At 43.8% G+C, this 17,245-nt stretch overlaps 2 long non-coding RNA genes and 1 other non-coding gene across 3 annotated transcripts; 2 read left to right on the plus strand and 1 right to left on the minus strand.

The window, feature by feature from the left end:
- Positions 1-2,952: 2,952 nt before the first annotated feature.
- Positions 2,953-11,145, minus strand: LOC146199367 (uncharacterized). The gene is made up of 3 exons (XR_014705067.1): positions 10,941-11,145; positions 10,095-10,202; positions 2,953-3,138 (listed from the first exon to the last, which is right to left on the minus strand). It is a non-coding gene; the product is annotated as an uncharacterized LOC146199367 (long non-coding RNA).
- A 78-nt stretch (positions 11,146-11,223) lies between these two features.
- On the plus strand, positions 11,224-16,495 carry LOC146199368 (uncharacterized). The gene is made up of 13 exons (XR_014705068.1): positions 11,224-11,325; positions 11,806-11,900; positions 12,064-12,108; positions 12,638-12,682; positions 13,179-13,228; positions 13,387-13,458; positions 13,625-13,674; positions 13,833-13,904; positions 14,069-14,121; positions 15,763-15,797; positions 15,977-16,009; positions 16,199-16,230; positions 16,400-16,495. It is a non-coding gene; the product is annotated as an uncharacterized LOC146199368 (long non-coding RNA).
- LOC146199369 (small nucleolar RNA snR60/Z15/Z230/Z193/J17) lies at positions 13,491-13,564 on the plus strand. The gene has a single exon (XR_014705368.1). It is a non-coding gene; the product is annotated as a small nucleolar RNA snR60/Z15/Z230/Z193/J17 (small nucleolar RNA).
- Positions 16,496-17,245: the final 750 nt, after the last annotated feature.

Below are 17,245 nucleotides of genomic sequence, written 5' to 3' on the forward strand. Positions count from 1 at the left end.
AGCGAATACTAACAAAGCGCCTGCGTGTACTGCGCGGTACGGTAAAAACCCAGCCAGATGGTAGAAATTCTCGGAGCCTTCCACTATATATACGGCGTATCTCACAGCCTGATCGAGTTGCTTCGGGACCTCATAAACCAAACCAAACCATCTTTTGCAGTGCAGTTTAATTCGTCCCCCACGTACCCACCTCGCATACACAGCATATGTATAACGCGACTCATTCGAACATTTGACCTCGAGAGCTATTATTCGAACTGAAGTGGAAGCGCGAATTTTCATGTGGCACTTGATCTCAGTGCGTGGTTATGCATATGTTTGTTGTGAACATAAAATATGGAAAAAGAAGTAAATTTTTTTACTATATATTTTGCGCGGCCGGATTTACAAGAAATGGTACATCCAGCAGCCAAATGACCGTGTTGTTTAAATTATTCCATGGTCGTCTCTAACAAATCCAATGCGTAAGACATGCATCAGAGTGCATCGCCGAACTTTCTTCCTCTGATGTGCTCTTTATTCGCTTCGCTGGTTACGCGACTGCCATAGGGCTGCGCTGTAAACTGAACTCGATAAAATATTTTAATTATGTGCTCAATTAGTAGAGCTGGGCTTACCTGCTTAGTACAATAATCAGCGAAAATTGATGTCCATTACTGGAAAGAGGGTTTGAATTCGTGCCGCGGAGGGCGTGGCGTCGCTGGGAGAATCGACGGCGACGATGCGCCGGCCGACAGCTTCCAGTCGATGACCAGATGCATAGCAGGCTCGGTCTGTAGAGGTGAGCACTGCACAAGTGCTGCCGATATTTTACGTCGCAGTCGACAAGGAAGAAGTGAAAGGGATGAAGTTGGCTTACGTTGCACTCTCTCCAGGCGTTTTAATTGAGCAGTGGCCCGTTCATGTCTGGTGTCAGCGCTGCATTTTCCTTTTTAGTATCAATCAAGCAGCTCGATCAGAACACTGTTAATTGTGCTTGAGGGAGTATGTATGACAAACTCTAAGTGACGACTAGATATATCAAATTTTCTTTATTAAAAATAGTAGTTGGCAGGGCTCTTACCTGCAGGTATACGTAAAGCCTGATAGCATCTGGTTTAAGCACCCTTCCATATATATTTCATGGAAATCAGGTTAAGCCTAGCTGAGTCCACTTAGAAAGGTACCCTCTCGCAAAACGTGGCTTGCCAGTGCGAAAGCACGAAGGTGCTGTATAGAAACTAGCAGATGTCGTCCTTGCATGATGGAAACTGGCAGCTTGAAATATGAAATCTATGTGTGCCAGGAGGAATTCTATGTAATATTAAGCATTGCAATACTTTGCTTGAAAGCATATGCTTTTTTTTTTGCTCATTAGTTTCATTCACAGTGCACATGGGGTGTCCACTCAGAGACATCTACTCTATTTTCCTTTTCCAAAAGCTTGCTTTGTCCCTGACAGAGTACTGCCAAATGTTTCACTTTTTTAGGCTAAGAAATTTCTCACTGCAAAATTGGAAAGTGTACCAAGCAATTAAGTAAGGCAACAATGCTATGCTTCAGAATACTCAGGCTACTAGAGGCATTAAGCTGAAGGTTTCATCATTAAAATCTTGTCAAACATGAGGATAGTCCGAAACTGAATTGATAAACTACTGAAGTTAATACTGCATTTATGGTTCCAAAAATGGCTGGGATCACACATGCATGCTGATGGTACAGTGTTGCAACTTTTGCTGCTATACGTACCTTAATACTATTTCTCAATCTTTTGGAACGCTTTCATATTGACAATGCTATTTTTTTAACTGCTGATTTTACTTACAATTACTGTGCCTAAAGGTTAAAGGTGTGGGAAAGGTTATACCAGAAACTGAAATACACCTAAATTGAGCAAATGCAACAAATATTTCGGGGGCACTTCTGCACCGCTGTTAAGGAAAACATGCCACAGCATTTACGACTCCTGTATCCTCATCCCTGTACATTTAGTTGGCTACTTGTTGACTCACCATCTTAGTTTGCGCTTTTATCACACATACCAATTTGTAAGTTTACTAATTATCACATGATGTGAATGAACTCGCAACTCACACATCTGACTTGGGATTCTGAAAGGCAATGAGTTTTTCTCATGCCAAAAGAGCTGCTCGAGTAGGCAGCTGGACCATACCATGGTCCCCACATCACCCAGACCAATCCATCCGGTCATACCATCTGCCAGTCATCCTTGTCGCTCAAAATGCCTTTTTTGGTAAATATGACCTTTTAATGCAATCACATTAAATTAGGTGAGGGCTTCGACTATTGTTACATGGTAAGAATTACTGCACACGCTTTTGTTTATGCCCTTTTAGTATGCTGCCTCACCATCCCAGTAGCATAGAGGCACAGCAATAGCGTATTGAGAGGGTATCCAAGGTTAGAATCTCATTGCTACAAGCATGTCACCTCGCTATTGAACACAATTCACTTTGAAGGGCCAAGATTACAATATTTTAGTAAAGTGATTAGCACTGCCAAATGTTTGAGCATTACATGAGGTGACAGTATGGGTTTAAGTATCCCACAGACAAGGACATTGCAATTAAGTTGCTGCTCATTAGCTAAATATTGAATTAAACCACTCTTCTGCAATTCAACAAACACCGCCCACTTTGCCTTTCCATCACCAGGCCCCGTCTGCAGTTCCAAGCATCTTCATTGGGCTTACCTCTAAATATTGTCTACGAAATATATCTGTGAACTTTTCTTACTTCACTGGTTTTGCAGATTATTTCCTGTCTCAAAAGGAATAACAGAAATACATGTGGCTCTATGACACATACAGTAAAATACCTACCTTTCTAGGTAGGCTACAAAAGGGAAGTAATGCAGGCAGTCTAAACATAAATGTGTGTGTCAACATGGTGTTTTGGCACTGGAGTGTTTATTACTCCAATCATGTGCGTTATTAATGAATGAAAAGGCACATAGGTAGGAATACTTTATTTTGACACAGAAGCTATGGCCAACGTGTGTAAGTGAAGTGCAGACTTGTGAGTACACTGTTGAGCCAGTAGCACAGGGAGCAGTCAACTTGGACCAGGGAATGCCATGCTTTGAAAGGTGGGCAGCTGTTGTGATCTCTCGACTAGCATCAGTCACGTGCAGGATCGGCTGTCATGGGGAGAAAAAACAAAAGTATGCAAGCTCAGAACAATAACAAAACACTCAGAGAAATTCAGAGACGTACTAAATTTAAATAAAAAGATAAAAGGCCTGCAGACTATGCAGCAGCTCATATATTCTAATAGTGGATTTGCATATGGTCACTACACCCTCAAAAAGAAAAAGCACAAATGCTGAATTCATGACTCGTCAAAGGAACCAGACCAAAAGAAAAGCGTGCACCATGTAGCATAGCTCAAGAATGAGAAAAGCCAAAACAGCAAAAAGGTTACCCTAAGTAAGGCCAGTACTAGTGCTCTCTGCATGCGTGCGACAATGTATCACTGCAGTGCACATGCACAGCAGAAATGGACACCGCGGGTGGTAAAGAATTGATATGAAGTTATCAACACTGGCCGCAGACATCAGAACAGACCGGTGATTGTGCTATGGTATAACGCAAGCGTGCGGACTTTGGTAGGTTGTGAAGCATATAAATAAACGTTGAGACATCTTGAAAACCATGTGTGCACATTTTCATTTGCTGCTGCATCCAAGAAGTTTCACTTGCACTGTTCATTAGACGACATGCGTTGCTCTCGAATTGTAGCGTTTGTCGACTACACAGCATGATTCCAGAATCGCGACTACTAATTCAGCTGTAGACTTTTCATTTTCTAAACTTGCGAAATCCTTCCTATGGGCTGTGAAAAAGAATGAGGAACTGTTCCACCCAAATGTAGTCGCTCGCACATGAAGCAGCCACAAGTCATTTTGTGCCAAACAGTAGTTTCCATACAAGTAACAAGAAGTTCTCAAGCTATGTGACAGGATCATAGCTATTTACTTTGAGGGTGGCCACAGCAAACAGGCAACAACCATAAGATGGCCAAATCCCTCACTGAACTGCAGCACCACAACAGTTGCTACAATGCCAGCATCATAAAACCTCTGGCTGTCTTTGATATACAGTCCTCATCACAAATACACCAGCTCATGTTGTTAAGGAGGCTGTCCATGAGCATCTTACTTCTCAAAGCAGCTGAAAGTATTGCAAACTGAGACCAACACTTGACTAAGTGCAGTAGCAGCACTACTAACATTCAGTGTGTTAATGGAGTATAGACACCCTGAAACAGATAAGACAAAAAATCAATTATAAATTATTTAGCGGTTGAAGATAAAAATCAGGTGATCTGTACAGAGTACTGTCTTGCATGTCGTTAACAAGCAAAATGCGACCAAGATTAGGTGCATATGCTCCTGTAAGATGAAGTACTGCACTCGCCTAGCCCAAGCAGTGCGAGTACCTCCAGTCAAAACGCTTTCAAGTGCCATCATCCATGAGATGGTTGCCCAATAGCAATCGGAATTTTCATAATGCTGCGTTCCTTATCTTCAGCCAGCATTTTTCACTCTTCCCAATGGATGCAACCCTCCCCAAAACTCCAAACTCAAGACATCAATTCAGTCATGCAGAACTGTCAATAATGACCTGAACCACAAACCAACTTGGAGAGGTAGAAGCAGGCTTGAGCACTTTGAAGCTATAAAACTGAAGTTTTGAAGCATTCAAATTGTTTTGGAGCACGTTTCTAAAGTCAAATGATTTTATTAGCTGAATATTTTATACCTGACATACCAAAATAACCTATTTGATTCCTTTTTATTCAAGGATCAATGCATTGCTGAAAATGCAAGACTAACAGCCAAAACATGTACAGATATTTAAAATAACACAAATGACCTTAGAAACAATTTGGAACAAACTAGCAGAAAATGCAATGCTTGTTTCCATACTTGATGCCCGAACGATAAGTTCGACTAAAAACATGACTATTTCAGCCTGAGAAATGTGGACTATACCACTATGATGTGCTCAAGCACCACTGGACTAGTTCGGAGTTCACATCAATAAGCAGCACATTTCCACTCCCTATCGTGTGCATATAATTTTTTTTATCCATGCCTGTTCTGATAAAATTTCCAAGGCACTGGTCAGTAATCCCTTCAGTGCGGATAGACTGCACTCAAGGGTAGCCCTTTCCCCCTTCAGATGCCCTACTCCATGGCCTTCTGTCAGTAGCTTCTCACGTTTTCGCTTGAGCGGCACCCGAGCTTAATTTTAACACGTTAATGATGGGCCCTGCATGCCTGCCCAACACTTGTGACATTTCTAATGATTGACACCTTCATGGTGTCACACCCATAATACTGAATGTTTTTGTCTGACGTATGTTTGACGAGCTTATTATTAACAAAGAGGTTCAATGAAATAGATCTACGACTGCCAGAAACGAGGCTCATGCTGGTCTGGCTCATGGGATTTAACGTCCCAAAGCAACACAGGCTATGAGAGGCTCATGCTCTTCTATTTAGCAGAAAAGGAAAAATATATAAAGGCTCTGTTACGACACAGGTATGCAAACCAACAGAATGAAATTGAGGAAGCATATAATTAACTAAGAAAAAAAAAATCTGCATTGGTGATGAACGGTAATTAGTAGTGTATCTACTGTCAAATGAAAAATAACTCATTGCAAACTAGAAAAACAAAAACAAGGAACATGCCACCGTTGAGGACCGCGACCTGCACATTATGCATCCCATGCTTTACAAACTACTAGCTACAATGATGGCTGTGCAATCTTTTACTTTCAAGCTATTTATGTTGCATGTATCCCAACATAGACAGCGTTCACAAGTGCTCAACTAAACCGCAGCAACAGACGTGGGAATGCCCTGTAAATACAGCAACAAGGTTAACAACTGGGCGAGTTGGTAATCATTAATTTTAAGCCAGCCAAAAGACTAGACACAGAGAAGCCAGCCTCATCTCGTTAGCTTCTATTCCCTGTCTCGTTTTTTGGCTGGTTTAAAATAAAATACAGCAAGTGCCAAGTAGAACATGATGTGGAGTGTGGTGTCTGAAGGGTTGTGTATGAACGAGCAGCGCCGGCGCGGCGCGCCACTGCTTGTAGTGTGCCCAACCTCCGACAGGCAGTGAGACTCACGGATTCGGGCAGTACAGCCAGTGTGACTCTTTAGTCTTCCCACGACAACTCTAAACTGTTAGAAATTCGCTGAAAAAGAATGTATTAGTTTAGGCTGTTTACAGTCTCCAAACACACCACGAAATATGTCAGCTGTATTGCATTTCGCTTCTGCTTAAGGGGGGACATGGCTCTTAAAATTATTTTCCAATTTTTGACCAAATTTGATAAAACCTGGAATTCTGATTCAGTTTCTTGCACTGATTTCAAACATGTAACCATTTTTCCAGCTGCCCAATCAGAATACCAGGTTTTATCAAATTTGTTGAAAAACGTAGGAAAAGTAGCTTGAAGAGCCATGTCCCCTTTAAAAGCAACCAGTTTGGCCATGATTTCAATTCGTGAAATCGCATTCAATTAGAATGAAAAAAAAAATTGTCATAGGACTTCTTGCGAGGATGCTTTAATATTTAGACACCGTGTGCAGCAAAATATAACTGATTAAAATCTCGAGGAAACGCAAAGTAGCCAATAGCGTGCGTAAGTAGCACGCCATGCCAAAACTGCCGTTCGTCAAGCGTAGGTACCACCTCCGTCAAAGAAAGAGAAAGCCAATGTTCTTCTCGATTTAATTTATCTGTGAACTGGAGGCGACGGCGGTAGACAAAAGACAAGAAGCTCAGGCGGCGTGCCCACCCTGTGGTGTGCGAGAGGTGCTGTTATATCATAGCTCACAACAGCACCGCTGCCAGGGCCGGCACGTGTTCTGGCTGCAATGCTCTTCACTGATTCTGCATGTAGAAGGTTCCCCCCCCCCCCCCCCCCCCCGCCCTCAATTTCCACTGTCGAGAAAGATGGCGCCGCTGCGGCAGCAAGACTGTATCTGTGGCTGAGGCGTCATGAGTGTTGAACACCAACCTTGAAAAAGATAGCACCTCACCAAGCGTTCGAATGTTGGCCTTTCCCAGTGGTTTGTATGAGGTTTCCAGTTCCTAGCCTCCAGTGGTATATAAAACTGACCATATGTGAAAGCGCCTTATCGCAGACCAGACTGCCTGTGCTCGCTGATAGCTGAAACAGCCTCATCTGGCGCTACTCTAATTTATTAGGCAAACTCCCCGCTGCACCACACCAGCGTAACCCGCACATGGCATTTTACGCTTTAAAACACGCAAGAGCGGTGTCTGACTGCTGCTCTTTAGTCACCGAGGGGAGTAATTTTATATATTTGTTTGTATCGTTCAATGTGGCCGGCGCGCGCCTAATTGTTTACGACACTGATTGATTATTTAAAAATTGCTCATTAAAGATTTATCTTATTTCATCGTAAAGGAGATTTCTAAACTCTATCAAGCCTTTGCGGCTATTTCAGTTATGAGACGTTCCAATCAACAGATTAAAATGAAAACCATACCCACATTTGGTTTTGAATTTTCTCATGTGGAGAAAAAAAAAAGTGTACATGATGCCAAAAAAACAACAAAAGGGCTGTGTCTCTGGAGCAATGGTCCTAAACCGGCTCAAAGTGTGAGGACGCCGTAGCAGAGGCGTCCGGATCACTTCGGCCACCTGGGATTCTTCAATGAAGCTGCCATCATCAAGTATATGCCTGCCATGCTTTCAGCTTCGACCAAAATGCCGTCTCCCAATTAGGATCAGACTAGGGTATCCCAGCTCAGTACTCGAGAGCTTTAATGACTAAGCCACCGCGGTGCCGTAATAAGTAAATAAATAAGCTAAGAAGACTAAACTTCTTTCTCGGAGCGTATCATGGTCATTTCATCCATTTCGCTGCAGCGACGCCGCGAATGTGTATTTTACTCCAACAAAGTGACTATAAAGGACATCGGCCCTCTGTGTACAAGCCCGAATCCGGCCCAGACCCGTACGTTTAAGCCCACCCCGAGTCCAGCAAAAATTTTCATGTGTCGGCCCAGACGGCCCGTGGGTTGAGCCGCACCCAGCTTTTGGGCCTGTCCATGCCCACGCAGTGTCGTGTGAAGCGCGTGCTACCTTCACCTGACGCTTCTACATAAGGTTTGACGATCTATTTTTTCGGTTCCTGGGGCTGCCTTTCAGTGGTTCGCTTTCTACTTTTCGATGTCTGAAAGGTAGGCAAGGCAGGCAGAGAATATAGTGGGGACCGCTTCCTTTGTTAGCAACGCTTTGCAGCATATGCCCATTTAACTCTGTCGTCCATGTTTTGGACACAAACCTGGGCTCAAAGTGCCCCTCACAAACAGTGGCAGTACAGCTCGGCCCTTTCTTGGCATGCCGGCCACCATAGCTGAAGTCGTTCGACATCTTTTCGCACCGAAGAAAGCTGACATTTTTCATTGCAGAATATGTAGCCTGTATTGCAGCGGTGAACAATGCACTTTTTTCCACATTACATTACATTACAACTTAGAATATACCATGATCGAAGAAAGGCGTGGAGCGGGGGCGTCAGCGAGAAAAACAAAATGCGCACCGATGCAAGTTGAGAACTGACTGGCAATCTTGCGGCGTCAGTTAAGTTTGCGGGCTTCGCCCAGAAGGAGATTCCGAAGGGGCGGCCAAGGTCAAGGGGCAGCTTGACGCGGGCTGATTTATGACGGTCACGCAGGCGACCGCTTCTCGGAAGTGAGCCCAGAACACACGGCAGCGGGCGACGCTGCCGGCTCTGTCCGTCCCGCGACGGAGGCAGAGCAGTGCAAGTGGAAGGCACAGCATAAGCGCAGTGGTTGTGGGTTCGGCGCTAACTGCTGTGTCTCCCGGTTCGAGTGGAGAGGGCGCGGAGGCCATAAATCCCGAAATGCGGTGTAACACGGGCCTGGGGAGAACGCGCTGTTGACATGTCTTCATGGGAAGACGCCTGTACGTCCCTTTGAATCCGCCGCCCGTGCGCAACCAACCAAGGGCAGGGATCGGAATGTTTGGGCCTGAGGTTTGCATGTGTGTGTTTATGTGTGTGTTTTCGGAAGTGTAACCGTCGACGCCGTTTGTCTTTGCGACTGCTTGGCACCTCTTGCGTGGGAGGATTTTGGAGAGGGAGAAATCGCAGATGTATGTGTTTGTGTGCGCAACCACTCGCCGCGTAGTGCATGCTTTGTGTTTGCATTACTTCACATGCATAGGAGAGGGGTATATGTGGCACAGCGAATGGCCAGCCCATTTTGAAGGACTGCATGTTATTGGCCACAGAGTGACTAGTCGTTGATTGGTTAACGGACTAGACTCGAATTTTGAGCACTAAGGAAGGAGCGTTGGGACAGTTGGGCTCGGAGGACGGTAGGGCTCAGACGAGGGCAGACGGTTTGTTCGAGGAGGGAGGCTAGGCTGACGGAGGTCTCAAGGGACTCCGGCCTAAAGTGTAGCAGAAGGCCAAGGTCTGATTCTGCTAGCCTCTGACCTCCGATCGTGCACCCAGTTGCAGTTAGCCCTCTATGTTGTGATATCACATCTGACGACGTTATTGTAAATAGTTTGTAAACAAGTGTAAATAAATGTGTGCAGTCGAGAAGGGAAGTCCTCATCTCCGCACCGCAATGTGTTGCTGAGCTACGGACGCAGCGGTGGTCACCAACACCACTCGGTACGAGCGAAGGCAGAAGAAACCAACCTGTGCAGGAATATCATTCGTTAAAGAAGGCAGCTTTGCCAGTTTTTCACAGCGAATTGAGAAGACAATATAGCGTGGTTTAATCTTCCATCTTGCGCAAACATTTGTTTGTTTTTGGAGCTAGTCTGGTTTTCGTAGTCTGAATCAACTGTTACATTGCACACTGTTTGCAATGCATTAATTGCAACTCGGAAAGAAAGGCTGCAAACTACAAGCTGGACACTGCAGCTGCAGGAATGCTTGCTTGTTTGATTCATTCATGCACTCTATGCAAACTGGGGACCTGTGCCCAAGCATGTTCCCCATGTAAAACAAATGACCAGTCGCGGTGGCACAGCAATTGTTTTGAAATTAAGTACAGGGCTCACCTTGTGGCGTTTGAGCATATGCTGTCTCCGCCTTTCATAGACCCATTTGTTCAGCCTCAGCAACCAGCAAGTACATGCTAGACTCCAAAACACATACCAGGAAGGTCCCTGCGTACCAAATATTAGACGTCAGCTTATAAGCGATCTTCACACACACAAAACAAATTGAATTTAAAACAAGTACATGTTGATGCACTTTAAGCACAAGGCGAAATCGCTTACCTCGCCGTAATCAGAAAGCGGCCCTGGATACATTTGACCGTGCGCAGTCATAAAATGAGGTATGAAATCATTACACCGCGTCATAGCAACGAGGGCCACACAAAATGATAGTATGTCGCACAAATGGTTAGTACGTCGTGGTGCATCGAAACAAAAGCTTCCCACACAGGCCTGTGTGATCCTCGCCTTTCCTGCTTCTACGCGTTGTTTTGTCATGTCCTAGTACCTCCTAAAGTCCCTCTATCAGCTCAGAGACGTTACAATCATTAACTATTCACCCAGACAGGTGCGGAAAGTTTACCAAAGTTTCCCGCCCTTTTCAAGCGCACGCAAGACTGATAGTCAGGCGTGCTTTACATGACTGAGATTTTCGTGCGGTTGGCCTAATAAACGGTATTTAACCGCATGTTCCTTAGTGTCGAACTGCGTTGAGCTTTCGATTGAAACCTTCGATAATACACCTTTGGGGCGTTCGGGCCCACTGCCGGCCAGGCAGGCTCAATGGTCAACAGAACATTCGGGCGCACGGACGTTGAAAACTAAATGTAGAACTCTAGACAGTGGGCAATGACTCAATACATGCATACTGAAGTATCTTAAGAATAGAAAAAATTGCTTACGTACCGTACAACACGAGAGCACACGGCTGACACGGCGACACAGCTCTCACGCCTCCCACCATGAAAGACGACGACCAGCCATTTTGCTACTAAAAGCAACACAAAACCCACAAAACAATAGCCGGATGTGACGTTTTTCTTAAACCGGATAAGACGTCATGGGTTGCAGCAAGCATTTTGCTCCTGCAACCCGGTTGCAGGAAGCATGCCGCTGCTGCAACCGGGTCGCAGCAGACGGCGCCATAGCAAAAAATGTAAGTGTTTAAGTCAATCCAAGCCAAGCTCAAGCTGCCTTTAAAATGGCCGGTGCGGCAAAGAAATTCCTCATTTACAGCGCTGCTGCGTGGGTTCGCGGATGTATGAGTGACCTGCCGCTCATCAAAGAATTGGTGAGCTTTGCTTTTGCTATTGAGTTTTGGAGACGTAGCGTGCGTTATTTAGCCAGTGTATTTATTCCTTAATAGAAGTATCATTAGCGTAAAAAACATTGCTGGCTCCCATTAGTGATCTTGATTACTTTGATCGCCGTGCCACGTGTTGGGAGTAATTTACTAAGCTGAATGCTTAGTCAATTAATCGTTGCGCAGAGCTGTTGGGGAGAACGTTGAGGTGGGGTCGATCATAAATTGTTTGCAGATTTTTTGAGCAGTGTGATCGATTGCAGCGGATTGGGCTGAGCGAGATTGAGCCGGTGTATTGTGTGCCGTGGTGCAGAGGGCTGCGTGATGACAGCATTACGTTCCTGAGCCATACTGATGATGGAATGTATTAGCTCTAACTGATGCTCTCACAATTTTAGTGTGCACATTTCCCCCCCCCCCCCCCCCCCCCCCCTTTCGATTTCTTACCCAGCGTATTTTCTTTTTCAGTCGCTCCCGTGAGGAACAACTGCGGGATGCCTGGCTCTATGTCCATCGCCTCATGGTGCCCATTTCAACGCCTCTGGCCCAGCAGGCTCATCACGGTATCTTTTCACCCTCTGTAGTAGCTTGAACAATTCCTTGATGACATATGCGGGAATCTCACTGATTGCAGTGATTGAAAGCAACCTTTTTCTGACTGCGTGTAAAATTGTAGATAAATATTTTCTCGTCGCTGTAAGCTTTAGCAAACCTTTCTTGTTCCAGGCTATCCCGTGCCCTCAGCGGCATCATGATGCTGGCTGAAAGTCTGTAAGTTTATTTTGTTTATCCATGGTTCTCGCCTGGAATTTTCGTGTGGCTCTTGCCTGCACACAATGTAAAGCGCTAACCGCATGAGGCGACGCCGCGCCGAGAGCCGCAAAAGCATTGCCGCTTTCATTTTTTTTAACTCGATGCGTTACGAAAAATTTCATTAGTCTTTTATCGTACTTCATGCTGTTTAGTGTTAGAAATTGAATATAGCCTAACTGTGCTCCCCCTGACCGAACGACGAGGCGGCGGTAACATAGCGCTGAAAACGCGCTTCTGTCGCCGAGTCCCTTCGCTCCGTGCATTCTCCGTGCGGTGTGCACCAACGACAACGGGAGGCGTTGGCGTTACGCGACGGATCGCCAGGGATTGTCGCCACATGCGGTTACCGCTTAAATGATGGAAAGATTGAACTCTCTATCCGATTACGCGTGAGGACAGTTGACATCTGATCACCCATGTTTTTTCATACAAAAATTCGACATGTGCAGTTGCTAGCCCTGCTGAGTCATTACTGTCTCATTTACAGTTCTGCTGGCCAACCAGGGTTTATGTGACAATGCCACAATTGCAGGTAATTAAATTCTTAATGCCTATTTTCAGTGCAATTTGTGTGTGTGTAATTTCAGTCTACCTTTGTTTCACAATTTTTGCCGTAACTACGATTTTGTTCTTTGTTTCAATTGCTTTCATTCTTTTGAGCCAGTATTCCACCTGCATGCAAAAGAAAATTGAAATGATGATTGTTTGTGAGGACAGTTGACATGACATCTGATCTTTGTGTTGTTTAATTTCATGCACAGTACCACTTTCTTTTCTAAAGTACATATCATTTACAGTGTGCTGGCGTACAGCATACAACACAGATGGCTGCACAGGTTACTTATTGGCACCATATGGGCCATGTTATGGTTTTTTTTTTCTTAAATTCGAATCCAAGCATGTGATAATAGCATAGTTCAGCAGATAATCTTTGACGAAAAACATTTCGCCCCTATATGACTGCCATAGGCTTTTCTTGAGGTGCAGTGTGTTATGCTATGTGCTAATGTTTGTTTCATTCATTCCAGCTTTCTGTTCTCATCTAGCAGCAGCACCGGTGTGAACTTCATGGCAGTAGGTAAGGTTTGGCTTTTAAAAAATTCACGCTGTGTAAATGATGCATCTTGTATTTGCTACTGCTGAAATGAAATGTAGAGAAACAATTCTCTGATTGCTCGTTATAGTGACATTTGACTCATTAGTCCTGCTTGTGTATAACATCGGCTTGCTATGCAGGTGCCTTGGACAGCTGATTCTGGCCCTCATCATGAGCTTTGCTCTATCTGACACCATATGGACGATGTCAAGGTGTGTGTGCGTGTTTTTGTTATGTTCTAATCCAAGGATGTGATGATAGCATAGTTCAGCAGATAATCTTTGACGAAAAACATTTCGCCCCTATCTGACTGCCATAGGCTTTTCTTGAGGTGCAGTGTGTTATGCTATGTGCTAATGCTTGTTTCATTCATTCCAGCTTTCTGTTCTCATCTAGCAGCAGCACCGGTGTGAACTTCATGGCAGTAGGTAAGGTTTGGCTTTTAAAAAATTCACGCTGTGTAAATGATGCATCTTGTATTTGCTACTGCTGAAATGAAATGTAGAGAAACAATTCTCTGATTGCTCGTTATAGTGACATTTGACTCATTAGTCCTGCTTGTGTATAACATTAGCTTGCTATGCAGGTGCCTTGGAAAGCTGATTCTGGCCCTCATCATGAGCTTTGCTCTATCTGACACCATATGGACGATGTCAAGGTGTGTGTGTGTTTTTGTTATCTGTTCTAATCCAAGGATGTGATGATAGCATAGTTCAGCAGATATTCTTTGACGACCCTTTCGCTCCTATCTGACTGCCATAGGCTTTTCTTGGGAGTACACTGTATTATGGCATGTGCTAATGCTTGTTTTATTCATTCCAGCTTTCTGCTGTTCTCATCTAGCAGCAGCACCAGTGTGAACGTCATGACAGTAGGTAAGAAAGTTTGGCTTTGAAAAGTCATGCTGTAAAAATGATGCATCTTGTAGTATTTGCTTCTTCTGAAATGAAATGTAGAAATAAAGTTTACTGATTGCTTGTTGGGGTAACATTAGACTTGTTAGTCCTGCTTGTGTATAACATCAACTTGCTATGCAGGTACCTTGGACAGCTGATTCTGGCCCTTAACATGAGCTTGGCTATATTTTATATATAATATATACTTTTTCACCTAGCCAGCTTATGCATTTGCAGTGAACATAATCTTTGCATTTTGGGCTCCCTGGGCGCTGCCATATTGCTGGACTGTCGTGCACCCCACGCAAGCACTGGATGGCGGCGAAAAGCAAGGCGCCAGCGTGCCGTGCGCGATCTCTGTGCATGTTACAAAACCCCGGGTGGTCGAAATTTTCAGAGCATCTCACAACCAGAGTTGCTTTGATATTTTTGATGAGTGGGGTTTGCTGCACTGAAATTAAAAGGTTATCAAGAAACTAGTTACCAAAAAAAATTTCATCAACCATGTAGAATTTCTGTATTCAGGGTTTTTCTTTGAGGTCATTTTTGCCTTTCTGGTCACTAATGCGCTGTGGTTTGTTACTGCACCTACATTAACTTTAGCTGTCGAGCATACGCTTAGTTTGGATGGTTACGTGTGTGGATTTCTAAATCTATTTTAGACAGGAATGCCGGAAAGTATAACTGTGGTAGCACATAAATCTGCAAATTCAAATGAAGAGTACAGTGCTCAAGCACTTGCATTTGATCTCAAGGACACTGGTTTGATCTGTCGTGACAGCCGCTTTTTATTAAAGCTCCAGTGTGTTGTGCAAATACCAAGCGCATGTTGAAAGAACCCAATATGGTTCAAATTTGCAGCCTTCCATTGTGGTGGCTCAGCCAGAGTTGCTTTGGGAAGTTTATTTCTTAGGAGAGCGCATTTAAAAGCACAAATCTTGTTTAGGTTTTGTGTGAGGATTCTTTTGTTGAGCTATGGAGATTTGTAAAATTGTTGCCTATGCTAGGCCATGGCTATGCAGCTTCTGAAGCTTTCAGCATAAAGCACATGAAAAAAATGTGTGACCAAAAATAACTGCAGCTGTAACTGTCGCATTTATTTTAAAGCCTTATCAGCTGAATAGTGTCATTGAATGCTTACTTAAGGGCTTGAATGTCTGTACATAACTGCAAAAAAGGAAGGCAGAGCTTCGAGATGTCTTCAGGATGTCAAGTTCGGTAACCAGCACACACATGCAGAGTGTGCACGGTACCTGTCTTGGGAGGTTTAGAAAAGCTTTTCATGCATGTCGCTCTGTCATGTCTAATAAAATGAGTGTGCACAGTTCTTGCTAGTGAACAGAGCAAAAATGGCAGTAATGATTTTCCCAAGTGAGATGCCCTACTTTGGAATGTGCATTTCTAGAGTATGCAAGAGTGCTTTACTCTAGATATATATATATATATATATATACAGCATGAACATGTGTTAAGGCTTGATTACTTAGGCTTATTCTGAAATTTTTTCAGTTCCTCCCTAGAGGACTAATGTTCAAAAATAGTAATTGAGGAGTGCATGTTCTTGAGATATTGGTCTGCTGTTATCTTGTATTTAACAGGTGTATCTTGGTTTAATTGCAGGTGTTTCCTGCTTCTGGCTGTACCTACCATGAGAGGTAATAGCACCAGTCATTCTGCTGTTTTATTTTCTGCTCTCTGTGATGATTACCCTCCAATACCTATAATTGTGATGACCTCACCAAGATCTCTGACACTTATTCCACCCCTGAAGTTTGTTTGTTTGTGTGCACTTTGTTAACTTCTGCCCTACTTTTTTTTTTTTTTCTTCTATTAGACTGCAGCATGGTGTGGAGTGCTGGAAAACCTGGTATGTTCATCATGTTAGCCTGTTTAGCTGTTCTGTCCTGTATGATGTTTTTATAAAAGAGTATTTGCTATGCTGACGAGCTTTGAAGAGAAACCTTTTATTCTGATATCGCAGTGTGGATGTAATGTGCTATCCTTTTAGACTTTTTAAGATTGTTTAGTGATTCCCTTTTTTTTTTCTTCTTCCTAGGTACACTTCATGAACTAGGGTCTGAATTGTAGGTATGTTGGCAGTTTTTAAGTTTCCTCTCTGTATTTCAAAGGGATGACATTTGTTGATAGGGACAACTGATTGCTGTGATTGCATCATATATGTTTTCTGATTGCCCTGAACATGTATCTTGTTATTGCTCTCAGCACTTCTGTGCTAACAACTGATCTTGCATTCCAGGTGTGCCGTACCTAGGAGCTCCTAGTGGACTTAACCAGTTCCTCCTTCCTCTCAAGGTTTATTTTTTTTGCAACTGCAAATAAAGTTTGCTAAGAAGTATGGTTTGGGTTATTTGGCACTGGCGCTCTAATAATGAGATCCATTGTTATCCAGGTATAGAACCAACTGAAAATTTGTTCCTTAGACCAGTTAGGATTTTCGCCTGGGCAGGGCGGCCGCGCACGGTCAAATGAAGGTTCAGGTACTTACCTCAGACCAGTTAGGATTTTCGCCTGGGCAGGGCGGCCGCGCACGGTCAAATGAAGGTTCGGGTACTTACCTCAACACTTTGGCCTTAAATTTTGTACCAAAATAAATACCAGGCTATGCAGTGTGCCTTTGAAAGCTGTAAGTAGATGTAGGGGCGACCTGACACGAGTGCATGGCAAACTGTGGGTGGAGCTTTTGTCAACCGCTACCGTTTTCGTTCAGAGCAAAAGAGGATCGGCGAAAATTCATGGCATATATCAGTTTTATATGTATAGCCTCACGACTGACGCATATGTATGGCAGATGTAAACTTTTTAATACATAAAGAACTTTTAATCAAGGAAAAGAGCGGCATATAAAATAATGGTCCTTCAAAGTTACACATTGTGCTGCATATTCATCAAAATGCGACCTGCGGCTAGAAAATTCAGTCTCGAAATCTTCCTGCACTGCTTGTGCACATAAGGAGTTGGCCTCTCGTTCCTGTCAGTCACTTTATTCGCATAATTGACAAGAAGGGTTCTGGGAAATTTTTCAAATATAATAAAAAAGCGGAATTAACGTGGCTGTTGTCAATTCCTTCCGGGCAACTCTGGT

The sequence above is a fragment of the Amblyomma maculatum genome, chromosome 2 (assembly GCF_055883805.1).
Source record: "Amblyomma maculatum isolate TAMU_Amacu chromosome 2, ASM5588380v1, whole genome shotgun sequence".
Taxonomy (NCBI): Eukaryota; Metazoa; Arthropoda; class Arachnida; order Ixodida; family Ixodidae; genus Amblyomma; species Amblyomma maculatum.